This window comes from Adiantum capillus-veneris, chromosome 29, assembly GCF_014529385.1.
Source record: "Adiantum capillus-veneris isolate H3 chromosome 29, ASM1452938v2, whole genome shotgun sequence".
Classification (NCBI taxonomy): domain Eukaryota; kingdom Viridiplantae; phylum Streptophyta; class Polypodiopsida; order Polypodiales; family Pteridaceae; genus Adiantum; species Adiantum capillus-veneris.
In genome coordinates, this window is record NC_140959.1 from 56,206,423 (window position 1) to 56,219,984 (window position 13,562).

Here is a 13,562-nt window from a genome sequence, read left to right on the forward strand (position 1 = left end):
CCTTTGTTCTGCTGTAGCATTTGCTTCGGGAATCTCTGGTTCCTTTTCATTGTCTCCTTCTACATAGTCCCAATAACCTTTTCCTTTTAGGAAATTTGTTATTCTGAACTTCCATGCAGGGTAGTTATTTTTCTCAAGCTTCTCAGTAACAATCTGACTGAAACCGTCAGACATCTTGAAGCACTAAGACAAAATAGCTGTAATCTGCAAAAACCTGCAAATCTGCTGAGCCTGCTATCGTGGTACCTATAACGCTTTCTACACTCAACGAGTGTCCACAATCAAGCGTAGATACAACCACTGTACTTGTACAGTAAATCTTTGTATACTGCACTTTGGAGACCTTGTTCAGAAACTGCATCTAGTCGTGGATTACGAACGAAGGGATTGTGATGCTCTTGCTCTCTTAGCCTCTCTTGCCTACACCAGGCTCTGATACCATGTAAAGAATGAGGATGCAAGAGAGATACACAAGACAAGCACAAAGCACACAGAGATGGAAAGCTTCTTCTTCTTCTTCACAAAAAAGAGAGTACAAAATGACTAAGTGCTAAAGCTGAAAAGTAGCACATATGTACATGCGGTCACTAAGTGTGAACTCGCTAGAAGCGTACTAGGCTGGCACTATAAGTGTAGTCCAGCTGTAGAATCACTGGCAGAGATCCTCCGTGTCGGTCACCTAACGTGCCAGTGAGTAAATGCCGTAAGCGGCCAAGACCCGTAGTGGATGCCAGCTCAAGGTGTAGAGCTCGACATCTCAACAATTGTGTCATGTTTTAAAAGGACCCTCTGATTTCTCCAAGACTCTCGAATCACTGCTTCAAATTCTGGGCTTGTCATAGGTATTGCATCTGTAACTAGAGGATCATAATGATCATGTTCTTCATCACCATTGTAGCTTTCCTGTGGATCAATTAAGTTCCCATTTAATACAAAATATTGCAGAAGAAGCTTTGACCATTGAACAACACTCCATAATGAGCCTTGGAGAGATGAAGTATCCATTGTAGGAAAAGGTAGGACCACATCCTTCAAGCATTCCTCCACTAGTATGGAGACATTTCCTTGCCCTATCTTTGTACCACCACAAGTGGAATCTGGATCTGTTCTACACACACAACCAATACCAACAATTTCATTGTCAAGTATCATATGTACTTTCTCCCCAGATTCGAAGTCCATCCTGTAAGTGAAAAAGATTACATTGTTAAATCCATAGTTATAGAAAAATACTCTTCAAACAAAAAATCATGCTACAACATAAAAAAGGTTTGCATAGGTTGGACAAGTGGTGAACCTTGAAACCAAATCCTCCTTGCTATATTAATGGAAGCAAGTTTGGAAATTATGGTGGATCTTGAAACCAAAGCATCCTTGCTATATTAGAGCATAGGTTGGGCAAGTGGTGGACCTAGTTGTAATACCCACTGCCACCTATCAACTACTATAGGACCATGCTTTCCAATGTCCAAGTATCCCTTGAGTCTTTCAAGGCTGAACACGTGGTGGACCTTGAAACAAAAATCCCCTTTCTATATCAGAGCATATCTTGGACAAGTGGTGGACCTAGTTATAATTCCCAATATCCAAGGTGAAATACCTTAGGACCTTGCTACCTTGCTTGCCAATGTTTACGTAGCCCCTCATTTCTTTAATGGAAGCAAGGTTGGACAAGTGGTGGACCTTGAAACCAAAGCCTCTTTGCTATATGAGAGCATAGGTTGGACCTAGTTGTAATACCCACTGCCACCTATCAACTACTATAGGACTATGCTTTCCAATGTCCAAGTATCCCTTGAGTCTTGCAAGGTTGAACACGTGGTGGACCTTGAAACGAAAATCTCCTTTCTATATCAGAGCATAGCTTGGACAAGTGGTGGACCTAGTTATAATGCCCCTCCTTTCTTTAATGGAAGCAAGGTTGGAAAAGTGGTGAATCTTGAAAACCAAACCCTTCGTCTATATATAGAGAATAGCTTGGACAAGTGGTGGGCTTAGTTGTAGTATCCAATGTCCAAGGTCCAAGGTGAACTATGTAAAGACCTTACTTCCAAAAACAAAGTCGTACAAGTGGTTCTCAAAACCTCCTTAGTATATTAGAACATAGCTTGGAGAAGTGGTGGACTTAGTTGTAATGGTGAATGTCCAAAGCAAACTATTATAGGACCTTGCTTCCCAAATCAAGTTTGGACAAGTGGTGTATCTTGAAACCAAAACCCCCTTACTCTATTAGAGCATAGCTTAGATAAGTGGTGGACCTAGCTATCATGGAAAATGTTCAATTTGAACTGCTACAGGACCTTGCTATTAAATGTCTAAGTAGAGCTAGCTTCTTTAATGGAATCAAGGTTGGGAAAGTGGTGCATCTTGAAACCAAAAGCCCTTTATTGTATTAGAGCATAGCTTGGACAAGTGAGGGACCTAGTTTTAATGTGTGATGTCCAAAGGAAAGTATTACAAGACCTTGCTTTCCAATATTTGAATTGGTCAAGTGGTTAAAACTAAGTATAAAACTTTGACCATTTTCTTCTCGAATTGCCAAAAAGCTAGTTTTAGACACCCCTAAATGAAAATGGTTTAGGGTGGCCTTAAACAACGTTTTTTTCAAAGACTTGAACAAAAGGGTTACCGAAGAGTAATGAAAATTTATTATGGCTTGAAGTGCCTGAGTATGTGAAAACAAGCCTATGTTTTCCACGAGGCAAAAGGTGACAAAAAAGAAGTGTTGTCTCTTATGACATAATAAGAACATTGGAAACTTAGGATTGACCATGTGGCCTAAACTTTGGCAAGTGAAGTGGTGGCCAAGTTTTGTGGCACAGTGTGCACTTGGTCCTATATGTGTTGACCACTTGGCTAAATCTAGGACCATAAGGCCAAACCTTTGGCACCTTAAATATAGTATGGGACATAATCTAGAACTGCTATAGTAAATTAGTAGTATAGTTAATATGTTAATATTTGTATTATATTTAAGTATATGCTAAATATAATTTATGTTCAAAATTTCACTAATGAAGAATGTTCCCATTTAGCACTCCAGATGCGGGGTCTTAGGGCAATGCCACAATGGGGTGCATCTGGCGAGGCAGCACTTCCACGTGAGGTTTGGGGGTAGCGCTCTTGATGGGGATGTGGAATATAGCGCTCTCAATGGCGGGGCTTGCGGCGCTTCCACGTGAGGTTTGGGGGTAGCGCTCTTGATGGGGATGTGGAATATAGCGCTCTCAATGGCGGGGCTTGGGACGCTGATTTTGGGATATTGTTCCGGGAGGGGTCCGGGGCAACGCCCTGGGCAAGGTCAAGGGGCGGCCATAGATTTTTTTTTAAAAAGTGAATTCCTAATATAGAGTTACGCATGTTTTGCATATTTTCAACCATGATTTCTTTAATTTTGGCCGTGTGAATTGGTTAATGTTTTATACTGCTTTTGTTTTTTTTAATCCTATGATAAAACATGGACTTGTAGCATACGTGGCATTCTAATAAACCCTATCAAGATTAAGCACAGAGAGAGCGCACGAGCAACGCACGCAGAGAAAGCAGGTGAGCAGCAAACACACAGAAAGCGCACACGGATCGCACACAATTGGAGTATATGCGTGCGTAGAGGAGCAAACCCGGCATCGTACACAACGCACAGGTGGAGCGCACAAGATTGACAGTTCGCGCACAAGATAAAGAAACAGCATCATACACAACGCTTTCCAGAAGGGCAAGATCGAGCATAGCTTCTTCTCAGGAGACATTGCACACCTCACGAATAGAGAAAAAACAGGTATTTCTCTCTCACTCTCACTCTCTGTCTTTTTCCATATAGAGAAGATGGTTCTCTGTAACTCTTTCTTGCACACACACTCTCTCGTCAAAAGACAGAGATACTTAGTTTAAAAGTATTCCCGCACACATACACATATTCCCACACATCGTCTTCCTCTCTTCCACATACATAACCACAGTGAAATCTGTTATCTTGTTGTCTCTCTCTTGAAAATACATGCACATATTGCCACACATCGTCTTCCTCTCTTCCACATACATAACCACAATGAAATCTGTTATCTTGTTTTCTCTCTCTTGAAAATACGTTCACATATTCCTATACATCGTCTTCCTCTCTTCCACATACATAAACACAGTGAAATCTGTTATCTTTCTCTCTCTCTCCTCTCTCTAGAAAACAGGTATTTCTCTCTCTCTCTCTCTCTCTCTCTCTCTCTCTCTCTCTATCTAGCTATCTCTGTATCTTGCTATCTCTCTCTTGAAAATACATGCTCATGTATGTGTGCGTCTATGTTATCTATGTGTATGTATGTATATTTGTGTTATTTCATTGTAATACTCATACATAATGCAGATACACAATTACACTTAATTACGATATGTACACAGAGTATATATACATACATAAATATCACAAATAACTAACACATTGTAATACTAGTAAACTTGAATGGAAGACTTACTTGCGTGATCTGTTAAAGTCAATTCTTGTAGCGAGTTTTGGATCTATGCTAAGCTGATTTTCCTCTAATCCATTTGTAGATATGATTGTAACTTCTGTTTCTCAACAAAAGTAGTGTTGTTTAGTGATACACCTAATGGACATAAATGGTTGAAACTAGGATATGTAGACCAAAAATACGTGTATTTCTTTGGATGAATATATACACTTTTTGGTGACCCTTACCACAAGTGGTGGACCTTGAGACCAGTGGACTATAAGGACCTCCAAACAATACCTTGTACACCCAATCCTTCTTGGTATCTAGGTTGGACAAGTGGTGGACCTTGTTCAAATTCTCTAACCACTCTCTCTAACATGGTGACATAATTTAGGTGTGATAAATTCATATCTATGCAAAATAATATCAGTTTAGGCTTGTTAATTTGAATTTGTTTGAATTTATGTACAATATAATGATTTGAGGTTTGTATATTTGAATTTAAGTGGGATAATGATATCTTTTTGTGGTAAACTTGAATTTAAAATCAATTTCGCGTGGAATATTTCAAATTTAAGTGGTAAAATTTAAACTTTATAAAAAAAGTTTGAATTTTAAAATTTGGGCGGGATATTTTGAAATTTAGGCGGGATATTTAAAATTTGGGGGGATATTTTAAATTTAGGCGATAAGATTTTGAATTTTAAATTTAGGCGGGAAGCTTTTGAATTTACAGCGAGATCTCCCTTACATAAGAGAGTATAGGTTGGACAAGTGGTGGACCTTAACACCCACACCTTCTTAATATAAATACATAGAGTGGAAAAGTGGTGAATCTTGAGACCAAACCACTCATGCTACTAAGGATAATAGGTTGGACAAGTGGTGGACCATGAATGTAAACCCCCCATGTACGAAATATCATGGGTTTAAGGTATTTCAATGGAGCCTAGCATCTTGGAGACATGGTGCAGCTTGCTTCTCTTCATGTTTCAATGGAGCCTATCTTGGACAAATGGTGGAGCATCCTTCTCTCCATGTTTCAATGGAGCCTAGCTTGGACAAGTGGTGGACCTTTGCTTCTCTCTATGTTTCAATAGAGTTAGCTTGGACAAGTGGTGGACCTTGGAACCAAACCCCCATGTAAAACCTATCATGGTCACTCCAAGTGGTGAGAAAGAATAACCTTTAAGATATAGCCTTATAGGTTGGACAAGTGGTGGACCTTAACACCCAGATATTCTTAATATAATGACATAGAGTGGAAAAGTGGTGAATCTTGAGACCAACCACTCATGCTACTAGCGATAGTAGCTTGGACAAGTGGTGGACCTTGAAAGTAAACCCCCCATCTACAAAATATCGTGGGTTTAAGGTATTTTGATGGAGCCTAGCATCTTGGAGACATGGTGCAGCTTGCTTCTCTTCATGTTTCAATGGAGCCTATCTTGGACAAATGGTGGAGCATCCTTCTCTCCATGTTTCAATGGAGCCTAGCTTCGACAAGTGGTGGACCTTTGCTTCTCTCTATGTTTCAATAGAGTTAGCTTGGACAAGTGGTGGACCTTGGAACCAAACCCCCATGTAAAACATATCATGGTCACTCCAAGTGGTGAGAAAGAATAACCTTTAAGATATAGCCTTATAGGTTCGACAAGTGGTGGACCTTAACACCCAGATATTCTTAATATAATGACATAGAGTGGAAAAGTGGTGAATCTTGAGACCAAACCACTCATGCAAATAGCAATAATAGGTTGGACAAGTGGTGGACCTTGAATGTAAACCCCCATGTACAAAATATCATGGGTTTAAGGTATTTCGATGGAGCCTAGCATCTTGGAGACATCGTGCAGCTTGCTTCTCTTCATGTTTCAATGGAGCTTATCTTGGACAAATGGTGGAGCATCCTTCTCTCCATGTTTCAATGGACCCTAGCTTGGACAAGTGGTGGACCTTTGCTTCTCTCTATGTTTCAATAGAGTTAGCTTGGACAAGCGGTGGACCTTGGAACCAAACCCCAATGTAAAACCTATCATTCTCACTCCAAGTGGTGAGAAAGAACAACCTTTAAGATATAGCCTTATAGGTTGGACAAGTGGTGGACCTTAACACCCAGATATTCTTAATATAATGACATAGAGTGAGAAAGTGGTGAATCTTGAGACAAAACCACTCATGCTACTAGTGATAATAGCTTGGACAAGTGGTGGACCTTGAACATAAACCCCCCATGTTTCAATAGAGTTAGCTTCGACAAATGGTGGAGCATCCTTCTCTCCATCTTTCAATGGAGCCTAGCTTGGACAAGTGGTGGACCTTTGCTTCTCTTTATGAGAAGAATAGAGTTAGCTTCGATAAGTGGTGGACCTTGGAACCAAACCCCCATGTAAAACATATCATGGTCATTCCAAGTGGTGACAAAGAATACCCTTTAAGATATACCCTTATACGTTGGACAAGTGGTCGACCTTAACACCCTGATCTTCTTAATATAATGACATAGAGTGGAAAAGTGGTGAATCTTGAGACCAAACCACTCATGCTACTAGGGATAATAGTTTGGATAAGTGGTTGACCTTGAATTTAAACCCCACATGTAAAAAATATCGTGGGTTTAAGATATTTCCATGGATCCTAGCATCTTGGAGACATGGTGCAGCTTGCTTCTCTTCATGTTTCAATTAAGCCTATCTTCGACAAATGGTGAATCATCCTTCTCTCCATGTTTCAATGGAGCCTATCTTGGCCAAGTGGTGGACCTTTGCTTCTCTCTATGTTTCCATAGAGTTAGCTTGGACAAGTGGTGCACCTTGGAACCAAACCCCCATGTAAAACATATCATGGTCATTCCAATTGGTGAGAAACAATACCCTTTAAGATATAGCCTTATGAAGGAGTACGAGCGGAAGTGCGACGCGAGAGAGAGTGCGAGAAGAAGAGCACGACGATATGGTGAACTCGCTCTACTATCATGTGTAGAGCATAGTGAGTTCTTATTAGGTTTTTACAAAAGAATATGTGTACATACCTGGCGGCCCGCCCACTTACCTGGGCGACCACATTGGGCTTTATACCCCAACAACCTCCCACTTAAAGTCCAATGTGGTACTTTAAGTGTGAGAGAAGCTACTATACAAGCTAATATACAAGAGATGTAGAGAAGTGATGTACTACCCTACACCTAACTGCTTGCGAAAATGCGCAAAGCTCTCTGAGGGAAGTCCTTTTGTAAGTAGATCAGCTGGATTTTCTGTGGTGTGAACTTTGACAAGCTGAAGTTGCTTATCCTCGAGCATTTCCCTGATGAAATGATACTTCACATCCACATGCTTTGTCTTTGAGTGATAAACTGGATTGCGAGCCAATTGTATAGCACTTTGACTATCACAATATAACACAGGCATCTCTTCTTTAATTCCCAAATCTGTTACTAGTCGATTAAGCCAAATTGATTCTTTGCATGCCTCTGATGCTGCAACATATTCAGCCTCTGTAGTAGACTGAGTAACACAATCTTGTAATCTAGAACACCATGATACTGCTCCACCAGCCAATGTAAAGACATACCCTGACGTAGACCTTCGGTTGTCTAAGTCACCTGCATAATCTGAGTCTGTAAAACCCTTTACACTTAGCTCCTGACTCCCATAGCATATACGCATACTCTTTGTAGCTTTCAGGTATCTCAATATTCCTTTCACTGCCTCCCAATGTTTCTTGCCTTGGTTTGACATGTATCGACTTACTACTCCCACTGCAAATGCAATGTCTGGGCAAGTAGCAATCATTGCATACATCAAACTACCCACTGAAGACGCATATGGAATATTATCCATTTCAGCCTGTTCTTCCTCAGACACAGGACAATCTTGTTTGCTAAGTTTCACATATGGTGGCAATGGAACACTCAGTGCCTTTCCCTTCTCCATATTGAAACGTTGCAAAACCTTGTCAATATACTCTGTTTGAGATAACCAAATCAACTTCTTTGATCTGTCTCTCTCAATGCGCATACCAAGTATATGACTTGCCTCACCCATGTCTTTCATGTTAAACGATTTTGCCATCTTTGACTTCAAAGCTGAAATTTCTTCCAAGTGCTTGCCAGCAATCAACATGTCATCCACATACAAAATAAGGATCAGCCAACTACCATCCTTAGCCTTCTTTGTATATAAACAGTGATCGAACTCACTACGTTTGTAGCCTTGAGAAAGCATAAACTTGTGGAATTTATGGTACCATGCCCTCGGTGATTGTTTTAAGCCATAAAGACTCTTTAACAACTGGCATACCCAATCTTCCTTGCCTTTCTTAACAAACCCTTCTGGCTGCTGCATGTAAATTTCCACATCTAAATCACCATGCAAGAACGCTGTCTTGACATCCATCTGGTGCAACACCAAATCTAATATGGCAACCAATGCAAGAAAGCATCTCAATGTAGTCATCTTGACCACCGGAGAGAAGACTTCATCAAAGTCAATGCCTTGTTCTTGCTTAAAGCCCTTGGCAACAAGCCTTGCTTTGTACTTTGGCTGACTATCATGAGCGGTAATCTTATACCTGTAAACCCATTTACAGGGTAGAGCCTTTTTACCCCGTGGTAATTTAACTAGCTTCCATGTCTGGTTTTTATGCAGAGCTGTCATCTCTGACTGCATGGCCAATTGCCAATTCCCGGAGTCCTTCATTTGCACTGCTTCCTTGTAACATGAAGGCTCATTGCAATCAGTCAACATGACATAGTTCATAGATGGAACAAACCTATCAGGAGGTCGCGTGACACGTCCAGATCTACGCACAATAGGTGGCTCAGGCTCAGCCACAACCTGTGGTTCCACTCTATCCTGTCCTTGCTCCTCTTGAGCCCTGACATTTTGTCTTGCACATGCAGGTCCATCTTCTTGGAAGACAACTCTTCTAATCTCCTCAACCCTCTCTGGTTTAGAATAATATTTGGATTCATTAAAGTGAACATCATTGCTGCGGACAACCTTTCTGGATTCGGGATCCCAAAGTCTGTACCCCATCTCACCAGAATTACCATAGCCTAGAAAGATGCACTTTCTACTTTTTGGCTCAAGTTTTTTCCTAAATTCCTTTGGAACGTGAGTATATGCCTCACAGCCAAAGACTCTGAGATGCTTGTATGAGGGCATTTTGCCAAACCATACCATCTCTGGCACTGAATCCTTCTACAAAACCTTGCTAGGAGATCTATTTACAAGATGAACAGCTGTTGATACAGCTTCAGTCCAAAACCCATTTGGCAGTTGTGCATTAGACAACATACTTTTGACCTTCTCTTGTATGGTCCTATTCATCCTCTCAGCAACACCATTTTGAGGAGGATTGTAAGGAGCAGTAAGTTCACGTTTTATACCTTTTGACTCACAAAAGTCCTGAAAGGCCTTTGAAACATACTCTCCACCATTGTCAGTGCGTAAGCATTTAAGCTTCTTGCCACTCTGATTCTCCACAAGTGTCGCAAACGTTTTGAAAACACTAAACGCTTTATCCTTGTGCTTGAGAAAGTAAACCCATACTTTCCTCGAGTAATCATCTATAAATGTCATAAAGTAAGAAGCTCACCCTAGAGATAGGTTAGGCATAGGTCCACACAAATCACTATGAACAAGTGCCAACTGTGTATCTCTTCTACTGCTTCTATGCTTATGTGGCTGCTGTTTTTGCTTACCATACAGACAATGTTCACAGAATTCAAAATCATTAAATGAAAAGCCAGGAAAATAAACAGAACGAGACAAGATTTCCATTCCCTTCTTGGACATATGTCCTAACCGGCTATGCCACAAAGAAACGTTCGGCTGCTCGGTTACATTGATTACATTTTTAGAGACATTTGATACATAAATCATGTAAATTCCTCCAGACTTTACTCCATGTGCTACTGTCATAGAATCCTTGGATATCTTCCACATGTTCTGTCCAAAAATGGTGACGTAGCCAGCATCATCTAGTAAACCTGTGTTGATCAAGCACTTTGTAATTGCGGGAACATGTCTCACATTCTTCAGCGTGAAAGAAGAGCCATTCTGAAACTTCAATTGAACATCTCCAACACCTAAGATGTCACATGTCTGCCCATTGCCTAGCCGAACATGATCTTTAGTGGTCACATAAGAGGTAAACCACTCCTTGTTTGGAGACACATGAAGTGATGCCCTTGAGTCTATAATCCAGTCACTCAATGCATTTCCATCAGATGTTGTAAGAAGAGCTGAGTCCATTGTATTCTTCAAGAAGTAGATGTCTCCTGACACTAGACTATCATCCTCTGCAACAGTGTTTGTCACATTTATTTCTTGAATCTTCACTGAGGACTTGTTCTTCTCACCATGGTCTTCAGCTTTCTCTTTGCCTTTTTCTGCTTTCCATTCTCTGCAGTCTCTTTTCATGTGACCCTTCTTGCCACAATGGTAGCATTCTATGTCACTCTTGCCTTTAGCACTGCGGGACTTGCTATGAGACTGATTCCTCTTTCCACCTTTGTACTTTTCTTTGGTCCTTCCCCTGACAACTAAGGCTGTTCCTTTGCCTTTGTCCATTGTCTTTCTATTGGTTTCTTCAGTAGGCAGACTTCCTTCTACACCTGCTATGTTCAAACCATCTGGAGGTGCAGAATTACTCAAAGCTGTGGGAAAAGTGTCCCAACTTTCCGGCAATGTGATCAACAGGAACATAGCTCTAACAGGTTCATCAAACTTGACACCTTGAGCTGACAACTGACTATAGATTGTGTTGAATTCATTCAGATGATTGGACATAGGTGTCTCTTCTTTCATCTTCAAGTCAGCAAGCTTCTTAAGCCAGTATACCTGTGAAGCTGCACTCTGCTTCTCATAAAGATCAATCAACTTTAACCATGCTTGATAAGCCGACATCTCGTCTGCTACATTGAAGTAAACGCTTTCTGCCAAAGTCAGCATAATGGTAGAAAGTGCGAATTCATCCATTTTGCTCCATTCATCTTCGTCCATATCTTCTGGTTTTATCCCCTTGAGCTTTATAGGTTTTATTTGCTTCTTTTGTACCAACACGTGCTAAATCTGCTGCTTCCACAATGGGAAATTGGTTCCATCCAGCTTCTTGATATTGTAAAGAGCAGTGTCCTGTGATCCAGCCATAGCTATGCTTCACAGTAGTTTACTTTCCTGGGAAAAATTCGGCAGAGTCTCCCCTGTAAACTGACCTCTGAACCAATATCAACCTGTCAAATGAACTAAGAAAGCTTCAGATTCTGCATAAATTTCGGGAGAGTCTCCTTTGTAAAATGGCTCTGGTGTACTCAAAAAACAGACCAAAAAACAGCTCAAAAACACTGTCTCTCAGCAAAGATGCAATCCCAACTGTCTAACTCACAGTCAATACATCCTAGCTGCCTATCTAAGGGTGCTCGAGGGATCACTCCAAGACCTGTATCACCGAAAGGATCTCAACATTCGAGAATCCCCCAGCTCAATAAAACCTCACTCGACCCTCAACAAAGGCTGCAGTAAATCTGAGAGTACATAGACTTCCCACAAAGTCATACATCCACAAATTTCCCACCGTATGCTGTAACCGCTGCGGCGGTTGTTTGTTGCGTGACTCACAGCCAGCAAACCCTCAATAGACATACATCATCTCTGACAATACATCCCATGTGGAAGTACGTGCAATGTCAGGATGAAATCTGGAATATCAAGCAGCAAACACAAGCTACCTGATGAACTAGTGGATGTCGCCTACAGTCTGTGTGTAGATGTGCTCGTGTCGTATGTGACACGCCTCCAAGAACTGTGAGCCGTCCTTCGATGTGTAGACAACCACAAATGAGCACTCTGGGAGTGTCGATATCCTCAACACCTGCAGTCGTAGGCCGAAAACCCCAACTTTGCAGAGTTGGATCTGCACCCGCCGAGACCACGTAGTCGAAAATGGCCTGCGTAGACCTTTGTCAAAGCCGAACGGTGGCCAAGATGACCTCAGAATGAAATTCTGACAACACCGAGCCCTTTGGGATCGCCCACGAGATTTGGGGCCGTGTCTTCGCCTGTCGAATTTCACTCCAATCTGAGTTGGTGACTCTAGCCTCCTGCAGTGCTGCCCCGAGCCTCGATCTGAGCTCTGATACCAGTTGAAGGAGTACGAGCGGAAGTGTGACGCGAGAGAGTGCGCGAGAAGAAGAGCACGACGATATGGTGAACTCGCTTTACTATCATGTGTAGAGCATAGTGAGTTCTTATTAGGTTTTTACAAAAGAATATGTGTACATACCTGGCGGCCCGCCCACTTACCTTGGCGACCACATTGGGCTTTATATCCCAACACCTTATAGGTTGGACAAGTGGTTGACCTTAAAACCCAGATCTTCTTAATATAATGACATAGACTGGAAAAGTAGTGAATCTTGAGACCAAACCACTCATGCTACTAAGGATAATAGGTTGGACAAGTGGTGGACCTTAACACCCAGATATTCTTAATATAATGACACAGAGTGAAAAAGTGGTAAATCTTGAGACCAAACCACTCATGCTACTAGCGTTAATAGGTTAGACAAGTGGTGGACCTTGAATGTAAACCCCCATGTTTCAATAGAGTTAGCTTCGACAAATGGTGGAGCATCCTTCTCTCCATGTTTCAATGGAGCCTATCTTGGACAAGTGGTGGACCTTTGCTTCTCTCTATGTGAAGAATAGAGCTAGCTTGGATAAGTGGAGTCTATCTTGGACAACTGGTGGAGCATCCTTCTCTCCATGTTTCAATGGAGCCTAGCTTGGACAAGTGGTGGACCTTTTCTTCTCTCTATGTTTCAATAGAGTTAGCTTGGACAAGTGGTGGACCTTGGAACCAGACCCCTATGTAAAACCTATCATGTGCATTCCAAGTGGTGGTAAATAATACCATTTAAGATATAGCCTTATAGTTTGGACAAGTGGTGGACCTTAACACCCAGATCTTCTTAATATAATGACATAGAGTGGAAAAGTGGTGAATCTTGAGACCAAACCACTCATGCTAATAGGGATAATAGGTTGGACAAGTGGTGGACCTTGAATGTAAACCCCCCATGTACGAAATATCATGGGTTTAAGGTATTTCAAT